Source organism: Lathyrus oleraceus, chromosome 5, assembly GCF_024323335.1.
Source record: "Lathyrus oleraceus cultivar Zhongwan6 chromosome 5, CAAS_Psat_ZW6_1.0, whole genome shotgun sequence".
NCBI classification, from domain to species: domain Eukaryota; kingdom Viridiplantae; phylum Streptophyta; class Magnoliopsida; order Fabales; family Fabaceae; genus Lathyrus; species Lathyrus oleraceus.
This window is the reverse complement of record NC_066583.1, coordinates 298,627,425-298,655,149: the sequence shown is the minus strand read 5'-3', so window position 1 is coordinate 298,655,149 and position 27,725 is coordinate 298,627,425.

Below are 27,725 nucleotides of genomic sequence, written 5' to 3'. Positions count from 1 at the left end.
ATCTTGTTATTTGATCTCTAGCTTGTGAATAGCTTGATGATCATGAATTTCCCGCTATAGAAATTAAGTGGCGACTTTGCTGGGGAGTAGTCTCCAGTGGGTTTAGCCTACTTTTTGGGTGAATATATTTGTATATATGTGATGTTTGTATATATGTATGTGTGATATAACCTGCTTGTTGTTCTTGGTGATCTCTGAGTGCTGAGATAAGTTCTAACCTGAACTTCAGTGCAATTAAGATAAGAGGATGGTATAGTCATGTTCGACTTGTGTGGAGTAGTCCTTAACAAGTTGGCTTGAGATCCATCTGCTCAGTGGAGACTCCTTTATATTTGGAAATGTCACACAAGTATTTATGGTTAGACATTACTATCTCTAATTGGGTCTGAGAAGTTGAGGACCTTAGAACATTTAACCCATCTTGGCCTATTTAGGACGTAGTGCGGAAACTGTTCAAGTGTAGACTTGATAACAGTTGTTACATGATACTACACTGAGACGAGTTTCTCTTAAGAATATTATGGGTCGATGAGTCATTCATCTTAACCTGTAATATCCGATAGTTGGAATTAAGACTCTTGGAACTTTTTAGAACATGATCTATAGGTTTTTATCCTTAGTTCACTCCTTTGGGATGGTTCTTACTCAGACTCCATGCTCGTGACTTGCAACAAACCCTTGATTCTTGGTTGATCCAATCAAGTCTTGTCAATATCAATGGAACTTGGGTGTTGATAAGGTGAAAGCCATAATCCACCAAAATGGATGATTGATCTTGACAATGACTTGATTCATCCCTTGACCTTTGTTTGCCTTATGTGTGATCCCTTATTTGTGATTTTTGCATTCATGCATTCATGCACATCATAATATTCATCACACAAAAATTTCAAGGAACTAAGGTGTCATTTGCAAATATTTTTAGACCATGGATTGTGGACGAAGGAACACTAAGAAGTACAATTTCAGATGTCCCGACTTGAAAGAGTTAAGGAAGCTAGCATCTTTTGTATTAGATCCCTTGGACTTCAAACAACTTCATGGGAAGCTTATGTCTATCTTGTCTGCTGATGTGGTTAAAGGACTTTTGAGTGTGCTAGTGCAACTCTATGATCCTCTCTACCATTGTTTCACTTTCCCAGATTTTCAGCTTGTGCCTACCTTGGAGGAGCATTCTCATCTTTTGGGGATACCTATTTCTAGTAGAGTGCCTTTTAGTGGATTGGAGGAGATTCCCTGATCTAGTATTACTACTGAAGCTCTTCACTTGAAGAAGTCTGAGATAGAGGCTCATTGGGTGAAGAAAGGAGGATTATTTGGGTTGCCATCTGATTTCCTCATCAAGGAAGCTACTACCTTTGCTCAAGCTGGTAATATGGATGCTTTTGAAGCTATCTTTGTGTTGCTCATCTAGGGATTAGCTTTGTTCCCTAACATTGACAGTTTTGTTGATGTTAACACCATTAGACTTTTCTTGATTGGGAATCTTGTGCCTGCTTTGTTGGGTGATATGTATTTCTCTTTGCATCTAAGGAATTCTAAGGATGGTGGAACGATTTTCTGTTGTATCCCTCTTATGTACAAGTGGTTTATTTCGCACTTGCCTCAGACATCTGCTTTATGGAGAACAAACAATGTCTAAGGTGGTCTCAGAGACTTATGTCTCTCACTAATGATGATATAGTTTGGTATGATCCGTCTTTAAGTAGTTTGGAGATTATTGATAGTTGTGGTGAATTCTCCAATGTGCTTCTCATTGGTACACAAGGAGGAATTAACTACAACTCTGCTTTGGCTCGTTGTCAACTTGGGCTCCCCTTGAGAGACAAACCTAATAACACGTTGTTAGAAGGTCTTTTCTATCAATAGGGTAAAGATTCCCAACATTTGAAGCAGAAGATTCTGCATGCTTGGCATAATGTGCATAGGAAAGGAAGATCCGAGCTTGGTCCGTGCAATTGTGTAGCTTTGGAAGCTTACACTCTTTGCGTGAAGAAGAGAGCTATGGAGTTGAAGATGCCTTATCCTTGTGAAAGACCTATGTCTATGGTTGTGGTTGAGCCATTAACTCTCCCTAAGCAAGATGTAGAGGAGTTGGAAGACGCGCTCGCCAAGATGAAGCAAGAGAAGGATATGTGGGAAGAGCGTTTCCATGCTTTGAGCAAGAAGCATGAAGAGTTGCAGTTGGAGTCTAAGGACAAAGATGCACTTATCGAGCTACTTGAAGACCGAGTGACGAAGAGACAGAGAGAGCAAGAGGTTTCATCTTCTAGCATGCCTCAGCCTTCCGTTTCTTGGAAGAAGATTGTTGATCAGCTTGTTCTTGAGAAGACTCAGATGAAGGCTTCTTTTGAGACCGAGATCCTTCACATTCGAAGGAAGTACGCATCTCCAGCCAGATCTTCTGACATTGTTGTTAGGGATCCTTAGGATGACAAGTCTCCTTTTCTCTTGTATTTTTCATTTGGTTTCTGAAATTGTACTCAGTGTAATCCTTCCAATTTATATAAATAAAAAAAGATTTTTGGTCATATCAAATTGTTGCAATTGCCATTTAAATATTATATATTTGCAAATGATATAGTAAGTTCCTTGAAAATAAAAATAATCAAGCATTGCATTTCATGCATCATTTGCTTAAGCAGGTTTTCGCCAGATGTCTGATTGGTGTTTCTTCTGTGCTTTATCCAAGCTGACTCACCGGTACAATACCCGAGCCAATCATCAGAAAATCATGAAACATTTGGAGCAAGAGAACATAGAGATGAAGGACGAGATCGCCCGTCTTACTGCCATGATGGAGTCAGTTCTTGCTGCTCAGCATCAAGCTTCTCCAACACCCGTAACTCCTCCAGCGAGGACTGTTACTTCAGAGGTGAGTACCTCTACCATGCCTGCTGCTACCGCCCACTTTGCGCCGAATATGCCTGTCGGATTCCCGTGGGGAATGCCGCCCAACTTTGTGCCCGAAGGCTTTGCGCCTACATTAGCTTCCATGCCGACATCTAGCCCGATCATGTCCGTGCCACCTCCCGTTGTGCATATTTTGCCTCGCGTAGAGGATACCATCTATCATTCCGAGCCGTCTGAGGGTCCGGATGTTTATGAGAAGATGGACGAGATGAAAGATCAGTTTCTTGAGTTGCGCAAGGAATTGAAGACACTGAGAGGTAAGAACCTATTTGGGAAGAGTGCTGAAGAGTTGTGTTTGGTGCCCAATGTCAAAATCCCGGTGAAGTTCAAAGTGCCTGACTTTGAAAAGTATAAGGGGAATTCTTGTCCACTCAGTCATCTTGTGATGTATGCCCGCAAGATGTCTACTCAGACAGACAATGATCAATTGCTTATTCACTACTTCCAAGATAGCCTAACTGGTGCTACACTCTGTTGGTACATGGGGTTAGATAGTGCAAGCATTCGCACTTTCAACGACTTGGGGGAGGCTTTCGTCAAGCAATATAAATATAATATGGACATGGCGCCGGATAGAGACCAGTTAAGGTCTATGTCTCAGAAGGACAAAGAGACATTTAAAGAGTACGCGCAAAGATGGAGGGAGTTGGCTGCCCATATCACTCCTCCTTTGGAGGAGAAAGAGGTGACAAAAATCTTCTTGAAAACCATGAGTTCATTTTATTATGAGCGCATGATCGCTAGTGTCCCTAGTGATTTTACCGAAATGGTAAATATGGGGATGGGACTTGAGGAAGGAGTCTGTGAGGGACGGTTGTCAAGAGATGAGGTGTCAACAAGCAAGAGATATGGTAGCAACTTTGGTAAGAAGAAGGATAGTGAGACCAACGCAGTAATCAGTGGGAGGCAGAGGAGGCCTCAGATCAGAAGAAATCCACCACCCCGTCAACATCATCTTCATCAAGTGTCATCAGTAATTCCGGTATTTTCTAATCAACAAGCAACACCAATTCAACAACAACAACATCAACGTCAACAAAAACAACCGCAACAAAGAACTAACACCTACAATAACAACAATACCAACAACAATCATCATCAGCAGAACTTTGAGAGGAAGAAGGTCTCTTTTGAACCAATTCCTATATCGTATGCAAAGCTGTATCCCTCGCCAGTTCTCAAGAACTTTATTCAACCGAGGAACCCACCGCAGATCCTAGAACCACTTCCCTAGTGGTATAAACCTGAACTCCGTTGTGCTTTTCACCAAGGAGCACCCAAACACGATATTGAAAATTGCTATCCATTGAAGTATGAGGTTCAAAAGCTTATGAAGAGTGGTATGGTGTCCTTTGAGGACCGCGCGCCAAATGTAAAAGCAAACCCTTTGCCCGCTCATGGGAACTCTTCAGTGAATATGGTGGACGGTTATCCTGGAGAATTCAAAGTTTTTGACGTCCGATTTATCCGAAGATCTTTGTGCAGATGCATAAGGATATCTGTTTGGTGAGTGACTGTGAACATGACCATGATGGTTGTGTTGTTTGTAGTGTGAACCCAAGAGGGTGTGATGTGTGAAAAGGGACATCCAACGTTCGATGGATGAAGGCATGATTCAAATTGTTCAATCTCGTCATGTAGATGATGACGTCAATGTCATAGTTCCCGTTTTCAAGCAACAAGAGCGGTTGGTAATTCAATATGATAGCAGCAACAATAATAATGTTAGTCAAAGATCAGTATCACCGTTGGTAATACGGTTAGCGGGCCCAGTCCCGTATTCATCTGATAAGGCTGTGCCGTACCAGTACAATGCTACAATGATAAAGAATGGTCAAGAGGTCTCGTTACCTATGACTAGTTTAGTAGTGAGCATTGTCGATGTAACGAAGGTGACCCGCAGTGGTCGAGTGTTTAGGCCGGTGTTCCCAAAAGACAAAGAGGAAACGATTGTTGGTAAGAAGGTGGAGGTGCCTAATATAGATCCGATTGGTTGTTCAAAGGATAAGTCTGGTGAATCCAGCAACTTAAAAGCCAATGATGATGATGAGGTACTCCGATTAATAAAGAGGAGCGAATTTAATGTGGTTGGGCAGCTGCTCCAAACCCCCTCAAAAATCTCAGTGTTGTCTCTGCTGATGAATTCCGAAGCCCACAGAGAAGCACTACAGAGAGTTCTTGAACAAGAATACGTAAAGCATGATGTTACTGTGGATCAGTTTGATCACATCATGGCTAACATCACTTCATGCAATAATTTGAGCTTCTGCGATGAAGAACTCCCCGAGGAGGGAAGAAATCATAACCTGTCTTTGCATATTTCAATGAACTGTAAGGAAGATGCTTTGTCAAATGTGCTTGTTGACACAGGTTCGTCACTGAATGTGCTTCCGAAGTAAAATTTGTCAAAGTTATCTTACCAAGGAGCGCCCATGAGGTATAGCGGTGTAATCGTCAAAGCTTTTGATGGTTCGCGCAAGACAGTAATTGGTGAAGTGGACCTTCCGGTTAAGATAGGTCCGAGTGATTTTCATATTACTTTTCAGGTAATGGATATCCACCCGACCTACATCTTTTTATTGGGAAGGCCATGGATTCATGAGGTAGGGGCTGTTACCTCCACTCTGCATCAAAAATTGAAATTTGTCAAGAATGGCAAGCTTGTGATTGTTGGAGGAGAGAAGGCGCTGTTGGTTAGCCACCTGTCATCTTTCTCGTATGTTAAAGCTAAGGATGAGGTTGGAACTCCGTTCCAAGCCTTATCTATTGATGTTGAGGAGAGAGGTGGGGCACCTATGTCCTCGTTGAAAGATGCTCAGAAGATTTTGGAAGAAGGTACCGTTGATCAGTGGGGGCGCATGATAGATGTCTCCGACAATAAAGGCATAACCGGTTTGGGGTTCCAGAAAGGCTCATCAATTGCAAGATCTGAAGATATGCAACTTAGCTTCTGTAGCGGAGGGTTCATTCATGGCAATGAACAACACTTAGCTGCTGTGCTAGAGGATATCGAAGAGAAAGACTGCACCAACTTTGTAACGCATGGAAAGACGTGCAACAATTGAACTGTCGTTGATATTCCTATTATTTTGCATCGATATAAGTAATTGCTTTTATATTTTAAAAAAATCCTTCTCCTATGCCTAAGGGAGAAGTGAACATTGTTTGGGCATTTTAAATTGATCATCAATAAAATTAATTCTATTCATCCACATCTTTGATGTTTATTTTTACTTTTTGCTTTATTTTGAAAATCGTAATCACAAAAAACATAAATAAACAATATAATTGTCCATCTGCATAATATTTGGTCATAAATTCACTTCTCTAAAATCAAAATATCAAATCATTATGCAGGTTGGTTCCTAACCCCATTTAATACAATGATCCTTCTCCTTCTCCAAATTTTGAATTCCCCGTGTTTGAGACCGAGGAGGAAAGTGATGTAGAAGTGAGTGATGAATTGACTTGTCTTCTTTAGCAAGATGAAAAGATTATTCAGCCGTTTGAAGAGCAGATTGAGCTAGTCAACTTGGGTTCCGAAGATGATGTGAAGGAAGTCAAGATTGGGTCTCGACTGTGTCCAGATGCTAAGAAGGGGTTGATTGATCTTCTTCGAGAATATTCAGATGTGTTTGCTTGGTCCTATCAAGACATGCCTGGGTTGGATTCTAAGATTGTGGAGCATAGATTGCCGTTGAAGCCATAATGCCCACCAGTCAAGTAGAAGTTAAGAAGAACGCATCCTGATATGGCTGTGAAGATCAAAGAGGAAGTGCAAAAGCAGTTTGATGTCGGTTTCCTTGTGATTGCCGAGTATCTGCAATGGGTGACCAATATTGTGCTTGTGCCGAAGAAAGATGGAAAAGTCCGCATATGTGTTGACTATAGAGATTTGAATAAAGCTAGTCCGAAAGATGATTTCCCTCTGCCACACATTGATATGTTGGTAGACAATACTACTAAATTCAAAGTCTTTTCGTTTATGGATGGATTTTCCGGATATAATCAGATCAAAATGGCACCCGAAGATATGGAGAAGATCACATTCATTACACCCTGGGGAACATTCTGTTATAGAGTGATGCCTTTCGGTTTAAAGAATGCTGGTGCAACTTACCAAAGAGCAATGACTACTCTTTTTCATGATATGATGCATAAAGAGATTGAAGTATATGTCGATGACATGATTGCTAAATCGATTGATATAGAGGAACATGTTGAGCATTTGTTGAAGCTATTCCAGCGTTTGAGGAAGTATAAACTCTACTTTAATCCCAATAAGTGTACTTTTAGTGTTCGTTCTGGTAATTTGTTGGGCTTTATTATCAGCGAGAAGGGTATTAAAATTGATCCTGCCAAGGTCAAAGCAATACAGGAGATGCCTGCGCCCAAAACTGAGAAGCAAGTCAGAGGTTTTCTCGGCCGCTTGAATTATATTTCCAGATTCATTTCCCACATGACTGTCATATGTGCGCCTATATTCAAGCTTCTTCGGAAAGATCAGTCTTGTGATTGGACCAAAGACTGCCAGAAAGCTTTTGACAATATAAAGGAATATTTGCTTGAGCCTCCTATTTTGTCTCCACCTGTTGAAAGAAGACCGTTGATCATGTATTTGACTGTGCTAGAAGATAGTATGGGTTGTGTTCTTGGTCAGCAAGATGCGACTAGAAAGAAAGAATTTGCAATTTACTACCTCAGTAAGAAGTTCACCGACTGTGAGACTCAGTATTCTATGCTTGAGAAAACTTGTTGCGCATTGGCTTGGGCTGCTAAGCGTCTGCGCCAGTATATGTTGAATCATACCACTTGGTTGATATCCAAAATGGATCCAATCAAGTATATATTTGAGAAACCTGCTTTAACTGGGAGGATTGCCCGTTGGCAGATGTTGTTATCAGAGTATGATATTGGATACCGATCTCAGAAAGCAATCAAAGGTAGTATCTTGGCTGACCATTTGGCTCACCAACCAATTAAAGATTATCAGTCAGTGCAGTATGATTTTCCTGATGAAGAGATTTTGTACTTGAAAATGAAAGATTGTGATGAACCATTGCTTGAAGAAGGTCCAGAACCTGGTTCCTGTTGGGGCATGGTATTTGATGGAGCTGTTAATCAATATGGAAATGGAATTGGGGCAGTGATTATTACTCCTCAAGGCATGCATCTACCATTTACAGCTAGATTGACTTTCAAATGTACAAACAACATGGCAGAATATGAAGCTTGCATTATGGGGCTTGAAGAGGCCATGAATCTCAGAATCAAGTATTTGGATGTCTTCGGTGATTCGGCTTTGGTTGTGAATCAGATCAAAGGAGAGTGAGAGACAAATCAACCCGGTTTAGTACCATATAGAGATTATGCGAGAAGGATTTCAACTTTCTTTATAAAGGTTGAGTTTCATCATATTCCTCGAGATGAAAACTGAATGGCAGATGCTCTTGCAACGTTGGCATCAATGATTATAGTAAAGTATTAGAATGAAGTTCCCAATTTATCTGTGATGCGTCTTGATAGGCCAACTCATGTGTTTGCTGTTGAAGAGATCAAAGACGAGAAGTCGTGGTATTACGACATCAAGTGTTTCCTCCAAAGTCAGATTTACCCGCCTGGGGCATCTTTGAAAGATAAGAAGACTTTGAGAAGATTAGCCGAAAAATTCTACTTGAATGGTGATATACTATACAAGAGAAACTTCGACATGGTTTTGCTCAGATGCGTGGATAGACACGAAGCAGACTTGTTGATGACCGAAGTGCACGAAGGTTCCTTTGGTACTCATTCCAATGGACATGCAATGGAGAAGAAGATGTCGCGAGCAGGTTACTATTGGCTGACAATGGAATCTGACTGTTGCAAATTTGTGAAGAAGTGCCACAATCAAATTTATGCTGATAAGATTCATATTCCTCCGACACTATTAAATGTTATCTCTTCCCCATGGCCCTTCTCCATGTGGGGAATTGATATGATTGGGATGATTGAGCCCAAAGCTTCGAATGGGCATCATTTCATTTTGGTGGCAATTGACTACTTCACAAAATGGGTTGAAGTGGCATCGTATGAAAACGTGACCAAGCAAGTTATTGTAAGGTTTATCAAGAATCAGATGATATGTCGTTATGGTGTGCCAAGTAAGATCTTTACTGATAATGGATCGAACTTGAATAACAATATGGTGGAAGCCCTTTGCAAAAACTTCAAGATTGCACATCATAATTCTTCTCCCTACAAACCCAAGATGAATGGGGTTGTTGAAGCTGCGAATAAGAATATCAAGAAGATTATCCAGAAGATGGTTGTCACATATAAGGATTGGCATGAGATGCTCCATTTTGCTTTGCATGGGTATCGTACATCCATCTGCACTTCAACAGGGGCAACCCCTTTCTCTCTTGTGTATGGTATGGAAGTAGTGCTCCCCATAGAGGTTGAGATTCCTTCATTGCGTGTGCTGATGGAAGCCAAGTTGACTAAAGCTTAATGGTGTCAGACGAGGTTTGACCAATTGAATTTGATTGAAGAGAAGAGATTAACTGCCATGTGTCATGGTCAGTTGTATCAGCAAAGAATGAAGAAATCTTTTGATAAGAAGGTCAAACCTCGAGTGTTCAGAGAAGGTGACCTTGTGCTCAAGAAGATTTTGACATTCAAGCCAGATTCCAGAGGAAAATGGACTCCTAATTATGAAGGCCCATATGTTGTTAAGAGAGCCTTTTCAGACGACACATTGATTCTTACAACATGGGATGGTGAAGAATTCACTCGTCCTGTGAACGCAGATGCAGTCAAGAAATACTTATCCTAAAAAGAAAAGAACATCTCGCTAAGTTGAAAACCCGAAAGGGCGGCTTAGGCAAAAATGGCAAGTAACTGCATTCTGCTGATCTTTAGTGTTTTGAAGGCTTGTTTGAGCACAAGGGGTTGACATCGATTCATCACCCCAGCAGCGGTCAAGAGCACAGTGGATATCAAGAGTTGGTAGAGGGATTAAGGATCATTTGTATTCAATGTAACCCTTTTCCATTTAAATTACCATTTTCAACTTTGTAAAATCTATGAAGTCTTGTCATTTACAGACTACCATTCTATTAAATAAAGTTGAGCTTTTATCCAAACTGTTTCTACTCTTATTTACTTCAGCCAATAGTTTTAAATTTTATTATGATCATTTTGAAATTAAATTTTTAAATCAAAATCAAGTTTTCTTTAATATAAAAGCAAGAATTTTTTCCCAAAGTGTAAGACCCCAATTTTGTCCCTAAGATCCCTCATGGCATCATAACATTGCATTTGCAAAGCCTCAAGGATCATAAGCATCTTGATTCCCTTTGCCTTTGGGGGGGACCTCTTGTGAGTGGTTTGAGATCACCAAGCATGCTTGTAATTGTATATCATTGCTTTTCTCATTTTTATTTACTAACCAAAAGCACAAAAATATGTCACTAACATCTTTTGTTTGTAGCTTGGGCAATCACAAGGTCAAGAGCTTCAAGGAAATCATTGGTACAAAGATGTGGCCAAGAGAAGATGAAGGCAAGTATGGCAATGGTTCCCAAAGCTCTCATCCATCAAATATGCCTCCCAAGTATCTCAATTCATCGTTTTGATCAAAGCAAGTCAAAGGGTTGAGGTTTGTTCCTCAAGGAAACCCTAATTCATCTGATCACCCACAATGTCTTGCTAATGAAGCAACCTCAGCCCATGGTAAAATACAATCAAGGGAAGTTCTTTAATTCATCATTTCATGCATATTTGAACTTATTTGAGTGTCCTCAATCATCAATTCATCAAGATATGAGTTGTGGACTTGAGAAGTTGATCAGTCAATTCATCTGACTATTTTGAAATACACTGAGACCTAACTTTTTATGGGTTGGTCAAATGGAGATGATCCCAAAATAAAACATGTTCTTAAGGACAATATGAACAACTTTCATGTTCATCAAAAATTTATTTGAAGCTTGGAAGGTCATCTCCCATTCCAAGATATTATAGGTCATTTTGATTGAAACCCTAATTTTAGGTCAACTTCCCAAGAACACAACTCATTCATTATTTATGATTTTGAGGTGGGATCAAATTAATTGGAAAGATTAAGATGTCTAATTCAAATGTTATGTTGAGAAAATTTTCAAAATCTCAAAAGAAATACATGTGATAATGCAAAACATTATAGGTCACTTTGGACCAAATGCATTGAAAGGCAAAAAAGTCCAACTTCAAGTGCGCATAACGTCTTCATCAAAATTCCAAATGATTCCAAATTTAAGTCCATTTTGATTGTCTTGAAAAGATATACAACTTTGATGTTGGAGGTTTTTCCATTTGGGGCTTGCATCATCAAAACAGAAGGGCTTGAAGTTGGACCAATTTGGCAAAATTCTCAAAGGCATGTTTTGCACTATGAACTTCATGGCCTGTTTTCATAAATTTCCACACTCCAAATGAGTTTTGGTCCAACATAACATTTGTTCCTTATGTCATGACATTTCCAACCATTACCCACATGCCTATGTCTCAATTTTTCAAGTGGCGTTTTCGAAGAGGTGAAGTTTTAAGCTCAATTATGCATAACATGTTAGAATTCCATGCACAAGCTTATGCATTGCCAATTACACGTTCATTTCAAGTTGTTTGGTCATCAGCATGCAAATGCAATTGAGTTTGGGCCTTCTACATGATCATGCAAGCCCATGCAAGGAAAATCCACTTGCCATGCACACGAGGAAACTCACTTGCTCAGCCAATTCCAGCTATAAATAGAGGTGCATACCTCCATCAAATCTCAACCTGAAGGCGCCTGATATGCTGCACAATTGAATCCCTAGCCATACCTAAAGGAACTAGTTCATTTCACTCAAAAAATTCAGATCTGAAATTCAACTGAATTTGGTTGAAACTTCAGATCTAAAGTTCCTAAACCTTCATCATCCAGTCCATAGAAGTTCTGTTTGGCAAGAGGAAGCAAGGAAGGTAGCTCAAAACTTCACAATCCAAAGGTGTGCTTCAACTGGTTTTTTCTTCGAAACTCCCTATTCCTTGATCTATTTGCTTGGCTATTGTGTTGTCTGAAGTCCTCTCCATAGAGGCATCATTGCTATATGCTCAATTTTCAAAATCAAGCAAGTTCATGATGAACACCATCAAGTTTCAACCTCTGATTTCTCTCACTATGGAGATCTAGAGTAGAAATAGATGGCATCAAGTTTCAACCTTTAATTTGGTACCTGGATCGTGAGTTTTAGTTGAGTTTGGAGGACCTGCAACTCTGGCCGGAGCTTGTATGCTCGCCGGAGAAGACGGTGGCGCTGGCCACCGTCCACCATGCCAGATTGAATCTGGACCATTGGATGCATCTCCCACGTTTTAATCTCAGCCATGCGTTTGGATTACTTGCTTTAATGCCAGGTGTGACGCGTTTGACTTGGACTCACCATGAGCGCGCATCTCACATCCGTCTGATCAGCCACGTCAATTAATGAGGCTTGATCAGACGCCTGTGGTTTTTTTGATTTTCTTAATTTCTGATTTCATTTCTTTTATTTCCTTTATTTTCAAAAATTCATAACTTCTTCATTTTAATTCCAAAAAATATGGGACCAATTACATTTTTCTCCATTTAAATTCTAGTTTCTAAAAATGATTTTTAATATTTTTTATTTTGTCATTTGATATTTTTTTGTGAATTTTCTCTTTTCTGGTTATTTTTAATTCATTTTAAATAGTTTTTAATATTCAAAAAATACAAAAATATTTTCTCAACCTATTTGAATGATGATGGATCTATGAAAAATATTTTCATCAATTTATTAATTGATTTGAGATTTATTTGAGATTTTAGTTCAATTAGGTTATTTTTATTCTTTTTTAACTGATTAAAAATAGTTTCTGACTTTTAAAAAATGCTGAAATTTTTTGTCAAACCTTGTTTGACCTTGTTGAACTTAGGATAAATCACTTGGACCTTTCAAGGTTGATTTGAGGTGATTTTGAAGTTTGACCTTTCTTTAATATTTTAATTCAAGTTTATTTTCAAATATTAAAAATGCCAAAAAATATTTTATTCATTTCTTGACTTCCAATCTTCATCTCATTTCTGTTTTTGATTGTTTGACCATGATCCTCAATGTCATTGGTCCACACTTGTTGATTGGTACATTCTATTTCATTTAATGCACTTTATTCTTTCCATTTTCCTTTTCCATTGTTCATCTCCTTCTTCTTCTTCTTTTCTTTTGATCAATGAGTTGAAGGTTGATAAGTTAGCATTGATTGGGGAGACTTAATCTTCCTTGATTCAAATCTAATTCATCTTGATCAATTGATCAAGTGAATGGCTTTGCATTAAGGATAGGTTATTTTCCTAAACCATGCAAAGGACTTAAACCAATACAAGATCAATTCTCTTTTTTCTTTTGGCACGGCAAGTTGTTGGAACTTGGTTCACTAATCAAGACTTCTAACTTGTGTTGTTGCCTACATTATTATTGACCGACCTCAGATAGTTGTGACTTCTACATAAGTCCAATTACGATTGCTTAACATAGCGCTAAATTTGCCTTATGGCATACTAACTACTAACACTAACTATTAACTATTAACATCTACTTTTTGCTCTTTACATTTATGCAATTTACTATTCTTGTACATGTTATTCATTTGCTTTTTCCTTTGCTCATTTGAGCACATGTTTATGTTAATGCAATTTTCCTTTTGCTCACTTGAGCACATAATTGTGTATATACTATTGTGCTTGTGTTTTGTTTTGATTGTTGTGGACCAAATGCAAAGAAATGGACAAAATGGATTTAGACTTTAGGACTTTCCCTATGCAAATTTGTAGTCAAAGAGCAACTAGGCATTGGGCCTTTAGAATGCTTAATATTTAAGATGACTTTGAAAAGACCAACTCCTAAACTCCTCTTGTCCATTCCTCATTTGTTTTTATAGAACTTTTTGATGTGTGTGTTTTGTGCTAGGGATTCCAACATTGAGCCAAATTGAGGAACCATTACCATGAGCTTCCAAGAGAGAGAGATCCAAGATGTATTGAGGAGCTTTCCAAAAGTCCATTTGATTGTTGATTGCTTGAGTTTATGCTTATGTGATTGCTTATTCCAAAGGGTGGGAGCTACTTAGATCATCAATATGATCTCAAGAGAGGAACTCCATGTATGGTCTTATTCTTTATCCCTCACCTCTTGTGTGCTTAGGACTTTAGCCTTTCTTCTTCTTCTCTCCACTCTAACCCAAGCCAAAACTTTTGTGCAAACATTAAAACTACTTTTCAAACATTAGAAACCTAAGCCTTATGCTTTTGATTTTCAAACCTTCTTTTCATAACACTTATTTTGAATTGAACTTCTAAGCCAACTTTGGCCATTTTGTAAATACTTTTCATTGGTAAATATAACTCATTCAAATGTCTTTTTGTGGTTTCAATGGCCACCTTCTTAATCAAATTTTTCATAACCTTTAGCTATTAGGTTTGAGTTATCCTTGAGGTAGATGTAATACTCACTTATATCCTTAGTGATGGACAATGAGTCTTCCATGCTTATTATAGGGTTAACCCCTCACTAGCATGTTGAAGATATCCTCACATGGTGGATTTGTGGTTTTAGGTTGAGTTTTCTCCCTTGGATAACAAAAGACCTTAAGGCTTTTGGACCAATAAATTCACCAACTCATTTTGAGATTTTTTACCCTGAACTACGAGGTTTTGATCCTAATCTTTTTTTAAAGATGGTATGTAGGCAATGGGTTTATCCATCCAAACACAAAATGTAAATAACTTGTATATTCTCTTCTCATCTCCTCAATCATGTTTGCACAAATAAATTTTCACAAAATACCAACCTTACAACAAATGTGAAAAGGGATCCCTAGGAGTACCTAGGATGTTTTGGGTGCCTAACACCTTCCCATTGCATAACCAACCCCCTCACCCAGATCTCTGACTTTTTTACTAGTTTTTTATTCGATAAAACTTTTAGGTTTTTGTTCGCTTTCTAACCATTCCTTTGGATAAATAGAAGTGCGGTAGCGACTCGACTTGTATGATTTACCTTAGATTTAGTCAATATCTCTAATGGTAACGAATACCCCGCTACACAAAGCAAGTTAAAAGGAATATCAACAACATTTCAATGGATATCAAGTCCTTAAGTGCGAAACATCAGAGGTTCCCCAAGCAGTTAACCCTTTGGGTATCCCTAGACATTTGTGTTGATTAAGTTCCTCGGCGGAATGTTTGATCCTCAATGGAATTTCTTTCCTTGTCCCCAGCTGATTTGGTTGATTCAGATATCCTGCGGCGTGTCGTGTTCTCAGATAGAGTTTCTGCCTTCTCCAACGAAGTTCGTATTTCCTCAGCAGGGTTGATCTTCAAAGATGGTCGATCTTCCCTAGTGGATCACTTTGGTTTCCCCACCAATCGCCATTCAACTTTCTCCTAGTCAGAGTTTCCTCCTGGTTTCTGAGAAGCTTTTGTTATTGATTATTCTCTATAGGGTTGTCTCCCATTTTTATGGTGTTGACCTAAAATTCCCCACAAAGTTGATATTGTTCTATCCTCAGCAGATCTCCTCCTTCCCAGGTTAGGTTTGAACCTTTGGGATGTTGATCTCCCTATTCTCCAGCAGTTGTCTCCATGTTTTGTGGATTGACCGAGGATTGTACCGGTGGTTCAAATTCTTTGCGACACCTTTGTATCCTTCGTATTTGATTTCGGTGTCTATCCTCCCTCAATTGTAGAGCGTCAACCCCTTAGGCAGAAAGACTTTAACCTTTCTCCTTTTCCCCACTGAGTTGTTTCCTCGCGGATGATTATTACTTCAGTTTCCTCCCTAGTTGTTTATCTGGATGGAACCACTCCCCTTGAGTTATGTCCTCATTGGGTTGAGTCTTGATTGACTGTTTCTTTCTAGCTCTTACCTAGATAGATACTTTGGTCCCCTAAGAGTCTATTACCCAGTAACTGGTAATATTCTTCTTAGCTTGCAGTTTGTTACTTCTTGCCCAATACCCGACAAAAGTACCCTTATTTTTCTCCTCAGTAGAGTCCCTAGTGGATCTATTCCCCAGGAAGTATATCCTTGATATGTTCATCCTAACCGGTGACAGATATCTTTCCTTCCCCTGCCTGAGTCTATCCTTGATATGTTCACTTTAACCAGTGACAAATATTCTCATTCTTTTGGTATTCTACCCAGTAAAAAGGTAGTTGTAATCCCTATTTTTTTCCTTAGAGAGTTAATCCTTGATATGTTCATCTTAACCGATGACGGGTTTTCTTCTCTTTGTGGTTTTCTACCCAGTAACCGGTAGTTGTAAATCCCACTTTATCCCCTTTTCAAAGTCTATCCTTGATATGTTCATCTTAATCGGTGACGGATTTTCTCTTTGATTGGTTTTCTACCTAGTAACCGGTAGTCGTAAATCCTACTTTGTCCCCTCGTAAAGTTAATCCTTGATATGTTCATCCTAACCGATGATAAATTCTCTCTCCGACGGTTTTCTATCCAGCTTTCGATAGATGTAATTCCTACCCTTTTTGTTCAGTTGGTATATCCTTGATATGCTCATCCTAACCGATGACGGGTATCCTCCTTGGCATTTCCAAGCAAGTCTATCCTTGACGGATTTTCTTCCCTGTTGAGTTTATCCTTGATATGTTCATCCTAGTCGATGATGGATACTCTCGCCCTTGGTCTTCTGCCCAGTAACTGGTAATTGTAAATCCTATCTTTTCTGCATTTTTCCCAATAAGGCTATTCTTACCCAGTAACCGGTAATGAATTTCCTCTCCTGGAATCCTCAGCGAGTCATCCTTGATATTTTCGTCCTAACCGATGACGGATATTCTCTCTGTCAGATCTTTATTATCTCCTTACCCAGTAACAGGTAGTAGATAATAAAATTCTGCTCCTCTTATGTTGAAGTATTTCTTCCCTAGTCAAGTTGAGTGCGCATTTCCTTAGTGAAATCGCTTTTCCTGCATGAGTCGAGTATTTCAGTTTTATCCTGACTTACTCGTATCCCCTGAAGATGTTATCATTCCCTGGCTGAGTCTTTTCCATGTTTGTATGGAATCCCTCGAGTCCCCCAGTAGTTTTAAGTTGTAGCCTGGCCTACGCATAACTCCTTTTTCCCCAGAGTCTTTGTCTCCCCAGTGAGTTTTCCTTACGGAATGCATTGTGCTCCTGCAGATTTTCGGTTTCTCTGATTTCTTTTTCCTTTGTGGCAATATTTGCCCACAAAGCATTAACTTTTGCATTCACGTCATATGCATCATGAGGTCTCTTAGGGACCAAAATTTGTTTCTCTATGTTGTTATTTAAGCCCATTCCACTAAGTTGAGCCAAAGATTTTAACCTTCACCTCCTCAGTTAGAATGTCCTTAAACAGGGGCAGCTGTAAGACCCCAATTTTGACCCTAAGATCCCTCACGTAGTTTCATCATAAGCATTAACATTGGGATCATACATTGGCATCCTCCTTATCCCTCTTTCATTGGGTTTATTTTGGGAGAGATCACCAAGCACATTGTGATTATATCATACTTGTATTTTATCATTTCACTAACCAAAATACCAAAAATATGTCTTTGCATTTGTCTAACTCTTTGCATTTGGCATGATTCCATTGAATCATCAAGTTCACATCTAGGGTTTGAGACCCTCATGAACAAATAGAACAACCAAGAATTGATTCAAGAATGTTTTTTAACATCATATATGAGTCCCAATGATCTCTACATATTATATTGATCAAGTTTTCTTAAAGAGTTTGAGGGTGATTTTCCTTGGAATCCCTAGTTTGACTAGGTATCTTGAGTAACTTCTCCAACAAGCTATCTCACCAATTGATCAAATTTATCAAGGGAAACTTCAAAATTCATCATATTGTGCATATATGATCTACCATGAGCCAACAAATTCAAGAGGATTGGAAGTTAGCAAGTTGGTTGATGGTGGTTGGCCAGATGGATTCATCTGATCAAAACTCGGTCTCCCTAGACTCTATCTCCTATAATTTTCACCATATGAAAATGATTACAAGATAAAACTTACTCTAAATGACATTCCAAACAACTTTCATGTTAAGACCTAGAGCTAGTTTTGCTTGTAAAATCATTTTCTATGTTGAAACATTATAGGTCATTTTGTCTAAACCCTAATTTGAAAGTCAACTTCCCAAGGCCATAACTTGCTCAAGTTTTATGATATGAAAGATTTACAAGTTTCACAATGAAATTCAATGTGTCTACTTCAGCTTTTATCTTTGAAGTGGGAGCTAATTCAACTTTTTTGAGCATGTGATATGAGGTTACATTATAGGTCACTTTTGACCTATACTATTGATCAAGTGATTTTTCCAAATTTCAAAAATGCATAACTCTATCATTTCAAATCCAAATTACATAAAATTGGTGACCACTTTTAAGGTCTTTGAGAGAGCTACAACTTTGATAAAGGCACTTTTCTCATTTGAAGCTCATATAAAACGTTAAGAAAGGTGGAACATTGAGACATATGGCTTGACACTTAGAAAAAATTTGATATGTCAAAAATTTCCAAACTTCCACCTCAAATTTCTCCAAGTTCCAAGGTCCAAATGAAAAAGTGTTGAACATGAAAATTGTTCCTCTTGATATCACCTTTCCAATGAGCTCAAATTCATTCATTTTGGACAAGGAATGCATAGGTTGCACATGGCATGAACATGGAGTCATCACTTGGCAAGGATCAAACTTCAAATCCAAATGCACAATTGCCTTGCAATCCAAGCTGAATTCAGACTATCTAACATTCATTTGTGGACTTATAGCAATGATTTTATGGGCCTATGCGCGCCCAAGCACCCATGCATCATCAATGACCAAATTTGGAAAGTGATTTCAAGTGTGCAAATATCAATGGTTTCAGTTATAAATAGAGCCTCATATGCTCAGCAATCAAGACATATTCGCGCCAGCTTTGATCCCCCATCTCAAACCCAGTTTTGTTTTAATCACGATCGTCCCTTTTAAATACCAATGTTGTGGTGCGCTGACTCATGTCCATCGTGGATAGCGCGTTTCTGGCCACTTGATATGCCACCTCATTTAATGAGGGAGATCAAGTGGTCCACGTTTTTTCTGATATTTTTAATTTTCATTTTAATTGCATTATTTTAAATAATTCATATTAAATTCAATATTGATCCAAAAAATATGGGACTTTCACCAAAAAAATTCAAATATTTTTCTCTTTCATATTCTGAATTAAAATCATTTTTTCGATCACTATTAATATTTCTCATGAATTAATTTATTTTGCATTTGTTTTTAATTATTTAAAAATATTTTTAAATGTCTAAAAATTGTGATTTTTTTTCTCCAAGGTCCTTTGGCCTTGATTGACCTATGATAAATCTCATGGCCATTTCTTTGGTGTTTTGATGAGATTTTAGGAATTGGACAAACCATATGTAATTTAAATGCACTATTTTAGTATTTTAATATGAATAAAATGCCAAATAAATTTGTTGACCAATTGCGATGACTTGTTTATGTTTAACTCTTGTTGTTGGGCCTTGGTCAAGGTTGATTTGACTTTGTCAAATTAATATCATTGGATTTAGGGATTGATGGAATGTACATTCCATCTCCCAAAATGAATGGATGATATTAATTTGGTAAAAGTCCTCCTTTGACCAATTTGTATTTTGATCCATTCGCCTCCCACTTCATCTTATTCCCTTTCTTCATTCATTCATTCCATTTGGCCTATGACGTCTCAAAGTCCTAATGCTAGTTGATTGAAAAATTGACATGAGTATGGATGAGATTAGGCCACACCTTTTGCATATTCTTTTTGTGTGTGGTATGTTTCATGAGCATAGTTCATTATACTATGTCTCTAACATGCATTAACACCAAAATTCTATTGTCCGTCCTCAAATAGTTGTGACTTCTACATAAGTCCAATTACGATTGCTTAACATAACGCTAAATTTGTGACATAAAAGGCATAAGCATTCTAGTTAGCGAGATTGTAAGTCTCCCCTCTTTGATGGTATTGTGTGGAAACTTGGCCTTTTTTCCTTCCTTTGGAAGATGTATTGGTTCAAGGATTCATGCTTGTGATAAGTGGGTTGAGTGTTCTCCAAAGAATGTCTTGAAATGAAAAGCAAAAGCAAAACAATACTAACTTCTAACTAATTAACTACTAACCTTTAATTTCAAGCTTTTACTTTAACGCAATTTACTTTTAGCACTCTATTTCATTTGTCATTGTTGATATCATTCTAATTGTTTATGTTAATGCAATTTTCACTTTGTCCATTTGGACCATATTGTGTGATATATTTTGTTTGTGTATACTTTGCTTGTTTGTGTGGTCTTTGACCATTAATGTACATAATAATAACAAAAACCCTAAAAAACTTTTAAGTGGACTGTTGGCTTGATTTTGGACAAATGGACTTAGAATCTAGGCAACCTTCCTAAGATAAAGGACTTGGCCAATGCCAACTTGCTGAGAAATCAAGTGTTTGCAATTTGAACTTCATCTGACACATCTTTGAAAACATCCCTAAGTTCATCTACAACATGATCATTGTGAAGCTGTTATTTTGAACCTGTGACTTGTGGAATTCATTTGTTACATGGGCTATTTTGAAGAAGATCATGGAATGGATAAGCTTGGATGTGGTCATCTTTATTTGATGCCTTACTCTTCAAGATAATATAATTCTGCATTTGTGTGTTGCTTGATTCTAAAAGTCCAAGGGAATTCTGGGTTTCTATTGACATTCTTGTCTATCGGATTGCTACCCATTTGGTCAGATCTTTTCAACTCTAAAATTTTAATTTTGTACATAGGATAGTCTCTTCATCTCTTCCCCATTTCTTTAATTTCAAAAATCTCTCCCTCCATTTTTCAAAATCATCTTTGTGTGAACTTTTGTTCTAAACTTTGACCACTTTTGCAAAAAGATAGAAACTTTGGCCTTATGCCATTGCGTTTTCAAACTTCTTTTCTTGAATCAAACTTGTAAATAAACTTAACTATACTTGACTTAAACTTTCAAAAAGCCAAAAAGAACTAACTAATTCAAACCATTTTTAGGCCTTTGTGCCTTTCAAACTTATTTTTTGTTAAAAACAATGCATCCATTTTGAAATTTGTATCACGAACTATGAGGTTTTGATCCCTCATTTTTTATGTTGGTACGTAGGCACAAGACCGAAGGTCTTGTCAAACACAAAAATATAATTAATGAATTCTTTTCTCATCCCCCCATTCTATTTGTTTGTAAACATCGTTTTATACCAAGTACATATGCACATAAAAAGGGCTCCCTAGGAGTACCTAGGACACTTTGGGTGCTAACACCTTCCCTCTGTGTAACCAACCCCCTTACCTGTGATCTCTGACTTTTTATTAGATTTGATTTGAAAACCTCTTACTTTTGGGTTTTGTTCATACTTTTTCCCTTTTCCCTTGGAAACAATAAAAGCGCGGTGGTGACTCTTGTTATTTGATCTCTAGCTTGTCAATAGCTTGATGATCATGAATTTCCCGCTACACAAATGTAAAAGTGTTAAAGATAAGAGTTGTTCCTCTTGATCTAAGCTTTCCAAAGAGTTCTAATTCATTCATTTTGGACTAAGTTTGCTAGGGCTGCGCATGGTTTTAACAGGCCTGCATCATTGGTGGAAATCAAAGTTCAAATGATCACATAACATTGCCTTGCCATTCAAGCTTCATTCCAACCTCATTTTAGATGCATTTGGACCTAATTGGATTGCTTCATGGGCCTATACACGCCCATGCAAGCATGCATCATGCAATTGCCAAAATTGGAAAAAAATTCAAGTGTGCAAATAACACTTCCACATTCTATAAATATGGACCCTCTGAGCTCATTTGAGAGGATCCTGGCGCGCTAGCTTTTCCCCCTCTCTTCAAACCCTCACAATTCAAAGGAAAACCTGATAATTTTCACTTGAAAATTGAGATTGAATCTCACTGTTTTCAGATTCAAAAACTCTAGGATCCAAAGCTTCTTTCCATTCCTAATCCATTTTTGCAAGTCATTGGAGCAAGATCAAACAAGAATTGAAGCAAGGAAGAGCAAGTTCTGCACAACATTGAAGGTATTTTCCAGAAATTTTCTTCTCTTCGATTCTCACTCAATTCTCATCATTCTCTTGGATCTTTAGTTGTCTGAAGTCCTACCAATATAGGCAAGAAGATTGAGTTACTTTGAGGCCAAATCGAAGCAACTCAGTTGACACACCTCAAAATTCAACTCCTCATATCTTTCTATATATGTGAAGTTAGTTAAAATTGAGGTCAGATTTGTGCTCTACATCATTTTTTCTTTCAGATCATGTCCTCCTTTTTCATTTATGTGATGGTGATGACTGAACCAGTCCTACGAGGTTCGCCTGAGAAGGTGACCGGAGGTTTAGCGCCGGTGATGTGTTGGACAGGTTCTGAACCACATGATCAATTCAAAATGTTTTAATCTCGTGCGTTGCTTGTAAATACCACTTGTGTTACGCGTTGACTAGTGACTATAGTGAAAAGCGTGCTGAGGACCACTTGATCTGCCACCTCAATTAATGAGGGAGATCAAGTGGTCCACGTTTTTTTTTGTATTTTCTGATTTTCATTTTATTCCTTTGATTTTCATTAATTCATATTAATTTTAATATTGATCCAAAATATATGAGAGTTTCACCAATTTTTTTTAAATAAAATCCTATTCCATATTCTGAAGTAAAATTATTTTTTGGATCATTATTAATATTTTTCATGATTTAATTGATTTTGTGATTATTTTTAATTGTTTAAAAATACTTTTAAGTTTCCAAAAATTCTGAATTTTTTTCTCCAAGGTCCTTTGACCTTGTTTGACCTATGATAAATCCCATGGCCATTTTTTTGGTGTTTTGATGAGGTTTTAGGAATTGGACAAACTATATTTAATTTAATGCATTAATTTAGTATTTTTTAAATTGAATAAATGTCAAATAATTGTGTTGAGCCATTTTGATTGTTTGTATAAGTTTGACTCGTGTTGTTGGCCTTGGTCAAGTTTGATTTGACTTTGTTAAGTTAAGATCATTGGATTTAGGGGATTGATGGAATGTACATTCCATCTCCCAAAATGAATGAATGATCTTAATTTGGTAAAAGTCCTCCTTTGTCTAATTTGACTTTTGATCCATTTCCCTCCCTCTTCATCTCATTCCCCGTCTTTATGCATTCATGTCATGGACCTATGATATCTCCATATCCTAAGGCTAGTTGATTGCAAAATCAACATAAGTATGGATGAGATTAGGCCACCACTTTTGCATATTCTTTTTGTGTGTGGTATGTTTCATGAGCATTGTCCATTATACTATGTCTCTAACATGCATTAACACCAAAATTCTATTGCCCGACCTCAAATAGTTGTGACTTCTACATAAGTCCAATTACGATTGCTTAACATAGCGCTAAATTTTTTACACAAAAAGGCATAGCATTCTAGTTAGTGAGATTGTAAGTCTCCCCTCTTTCATGGTATTGTGTGGAAACTTGGCCTTTTTTCCTTCCTTCGGAAGATATATTGGTTTAAGGATCCATGCTTATGATAAGTGGGTTGAGTTTTCTCCAAAGAATGACTTAAAATAAAAAGCAAAAAACAATACTAACTCCTAACTCATTAACAACTAACATTTAATTTCAAGTCATTTACTTTAATGCACTTTATTTTTAAGCCATATTCATTTGCCATTGTTCATACCGTTCTAATTGTTTATGTTAATGTCATTTTCACTTTGTCCATTTGGACCATATTTTGTGATATATTTTTGCTTGTATATATTGTGTTTGTTCATGTGGTCTTTGACCATTAATATGCATAATAAAAACCAAAACCATAAAAAACATCTTGTGTGGACTGTTGGTTTGAGATGAAACAATTGGACTTAGAATGTAGGCAACACTTCCTATGCAAAGGACTTGGTCAATGCCAACTTTCATGTAACCAAGTGCTTGTAATCTGAAACTTCATCTGATACATCATTCAAGTTCCATTTAAGTTCATCTGCAACATGATCATTATGAAGCTGTTACTTTGAACCTGTGACTTATGGCATTATGGAATTCATCTGCTACATGGGAAAATTTGAAGAAGATCATGGAGTTGCTAAGCTTGGATGTGGCTATCTTTATTTGATGCCTTGCTCTTCAAGTTAATATTATGTGCATTGTTTGTTGCTTGATTGTAATGTCCATGGGAAATTTGGGTTTCTATATGACATTCTTGTCTATTGGATTGCAGCCCATTGGTAAGATATTTTCAACTCTTAACTTTTAAATTTATGCTTAGGATTAGTCTCTCCATCTCCTCCCCATTTCTTTAATTTCAAAATCTCTCTCTCATTTTAAAAACTTCTTTATTTGTACTTGTTTTTTCTAAACTTAGACCATTTTGCAAATTAGAAACTTTTGCCTTATGTCATTGCACTTTCAAACTCATTTTTCTTAATCAAACTTGTAAATAAACTTAACCATACTTGACTTAAAGTTTCAAAAGCCAAAAGAACTAACCCATTCAAACCATTTTAGGCTTTTGTGCCTTTCAAACTTAAATTTTTGTTAAAAGCAAAGCATCCACTTTGAAATTTATACCCCGAACTACGAGGTTTTGATCCCCCATTTTTATGTTGGTACGTAGGCACAAGTCCGAAGGTCTTGTCAAACACAAAAATATAATTAATGAATTCTTTTCTCATCCCCCATTCTATTTGCTTGCTAACATCATTTGTACAAAATACATATGCATACAAGAAAGGGCTCCCTAGGAGTACCTAGGACACTTTGGGTGCTAACATCTTCCCTCTGTGTAACCAACCCCCTCACCTGTAATCTCTGGCATTTTATTAGTTTTGATTTGAAAACTTCTTATTTTTGGGTTTTGTTCGTACTTTTCCCTTTTCCCTTGGAAACAATAAAAATGCGGTGGCGACTCTTTTTATTTGATGTCTTGCTTATCCATAGCTTAATGATCATGAATTTACCGCTACAAAAATTAGGTGGCGACTCTGCTGGGGAGTAGTCTCTAGTGGGTTTAGCCTACTTTTTTGTGTGTATATAATTGTATATATCTGATGTATGTATATTTGTTTGTGTGATATAATCTGCTTGTTGTGCTTGGTGATCTCTAAGTGGTGAGATAAGTTCTAACCCGAACTTGAGTGCAATTAAGATATGAGGATGGTATAGTCATGTTCGAGTTGTATGAAGTAGTCCTTAACAAGTTGGCTTGAGATCCATCTGCTCAGCGGAGTCCCTTTTGGATTTGGAAATGTCACACAAGTATTTATGGTTAGGCATTACTATCTCTAATTTGGGGTCCGAGAAGCTGAGGACCGTAGAACATTTAACCCCTCTTGGCCTATTTAGGACGTAGTGCGGAGACTGTTCAAGTGTAGACTTGATAACCGTTGTTACACGATACTACACTCAGACAAGTTTCTCTTGAGAATATTATGGGTCGATGAGTCAGTCATCTTAACCTGTAATATCCGATAGATGGAATTAAGACTCTGGGAACTTTTTAGAACATGATCTACAGGTTTTATCCTTAGTTCACTCCTTTTGGATGGCTGTTACCTAGACTCCATGCTCGTGACTTACAACAAACCCTTGATTCTTGGTTGATCCAATCAAGTCTTGTCAATATCAATGGAACTTGGGTGTTGATAAGGTGAAAACCATAATCCACCAAAATGGATTATTGATATTGACAATGACTTGATTCATCCCTTGACCTTTGCTTGTTTTCCTTGTGTGTGATCCCTTATTTGTGATTGTTGCATTCATGCATTCATGTGCATCATAACATTCATCACACGAAAATTTCAAGGAACTGAGGTGTTATTTGCAAATATTTTCAGACCATGGATTATGGACGAAGGAACACTAAGAAGTACAGTTTCAGATGTCCCGACTTGAAAGAGTTAAGGAAGCTAGCATCTTTTGTATTAGATCCCTTGGACTTCAAGCAATGTCATGGGAAGCTTCTATCTATCTTGTCTGCTGATGTAGTTGAAGGACTTTTGAGTGTATTGGTGCAGTTCTATGATCCTCTCTACCGTTGCTTAACTTTCCCCGATTATCAGCTTGTGCCTACGTTGGAGGAGTATGCCCATCTCTTAGGAATACCTGTTTCTAACAAAGTGCCATTTAGTGGATTGGAAGAGATTCCCATATCTCATCTTATTGCTGAAGCTCTTCACTTGAAGAAGTCTGAGATAGAGGCTCATTGGGTGAAGAAAGGAGGATTGTTTGGGTTGCCATATGATTTCCTCATCAAGGAACCTACTGCCTTTGCTCAATTCGGTAGTGTGGACGCTTTTGAAGCTATCTTTATGTTGCTCATATATGGATTAGTTTTGTTCCCTAACATTGACGGTTTTATTGATGTTAATGCCATTAGAATTTTCTTGATTGGGAATCTTGTGCCTAATTTGTTGGGTGATATGTACTTCTCTTTGCATCTAAGGAATTCTAAGGGTGGTGGAACGATTGTCTGTTGCATTCCTCTTCTGTACAAGTTGTTTATATTGCACTTGCCTCAGACGCATGCTTTTGTGGAGAACAAAGAATGTCTACGGTGGTCTCAGAGACTTATGTCTCTTACTAATGATGATATAGTTTGGTATGATCCTTCTTTAAGCAGTTTAAAGATTATTGATAGATGTGGTGAATTCTCTAATGTGCCTCTCATTGGTACACAAGGAGGAATTAACTACAACCCTGCTTTGGCTTGTCGTCAACTTGGGTTCCCCTTTAGAGACAAACCTAATAACATGTTGTTAGAAGGTTTGTTCTATCAAGAGGGTAAAGATCCCACACATTTGAAGCATAAGATTGTACATGCTTGGCATAATGTGCATAGGAAAGGAAGATCTGAGCTTGGTCCGTGCAACTGTGTAGCTTTGGAAGCTTACACTACTTGGGTGAAGAAGAGAGCTTTGGAGTTGAAGATGCCTTATCTTTGTGAGAGACCTATGTCTATGGTAGTGGTTGAGCCATTGACTCTCCCGAACTAAGATGTAGAAGAGTTGGATGACGCTCCCGCCAAGATGAAGAGACAGAAGGATATGTGGGAATAGTGTTTCCGTGCTTTGAGCCAAAAGCATGAGGAGTTGTAGCTTGAGTCTAAGGACAAGGATGCACTTATTGAGCTACTTGAAGACCGAGTAATGAAGAGACAGAGAGAGCAGTAGGTTTCATCTTCCTCTAGCATGCCTCAGCCTTCTGTTGCTTGGAAGAAGATTGTTGATCAGCTTGTCCTTGAGAAGACTCGGATGAAGGCTTCTTTTGAGACCGAGATTTGACGCATTCGAAGGAAGTACGCACCTGCAACCAGCTTGTACCTTCCAATTTATATAAATAAAAGAGAAATTTTGATCATATCAAATTGTTGCAATTACTGTTGTATATATATTTGCAAATAATATAGTAAGTTCCTTGAAAATAAAAAGAATCAAGCATTGCATTTCATGCATCATTTACATAAATAGGTTTCTCTTTTGCCAGATGTCTCATTGGTGTTTCTTCTGTGCTTCAGCCAAGCTGACTCATTGGTACAATACTCGCGCCAATCACTCCAGAATCATGGAACATCTTGAGCAAAAGAATAAAGACCTGAAAGAGGAGATCACCCGCCTGACTGCCATGATGGAGTCAGTTCTAGCCGCACAGAGCCAGTATTCTCCAACACCTGCAGCTTCTCCTCCTCAG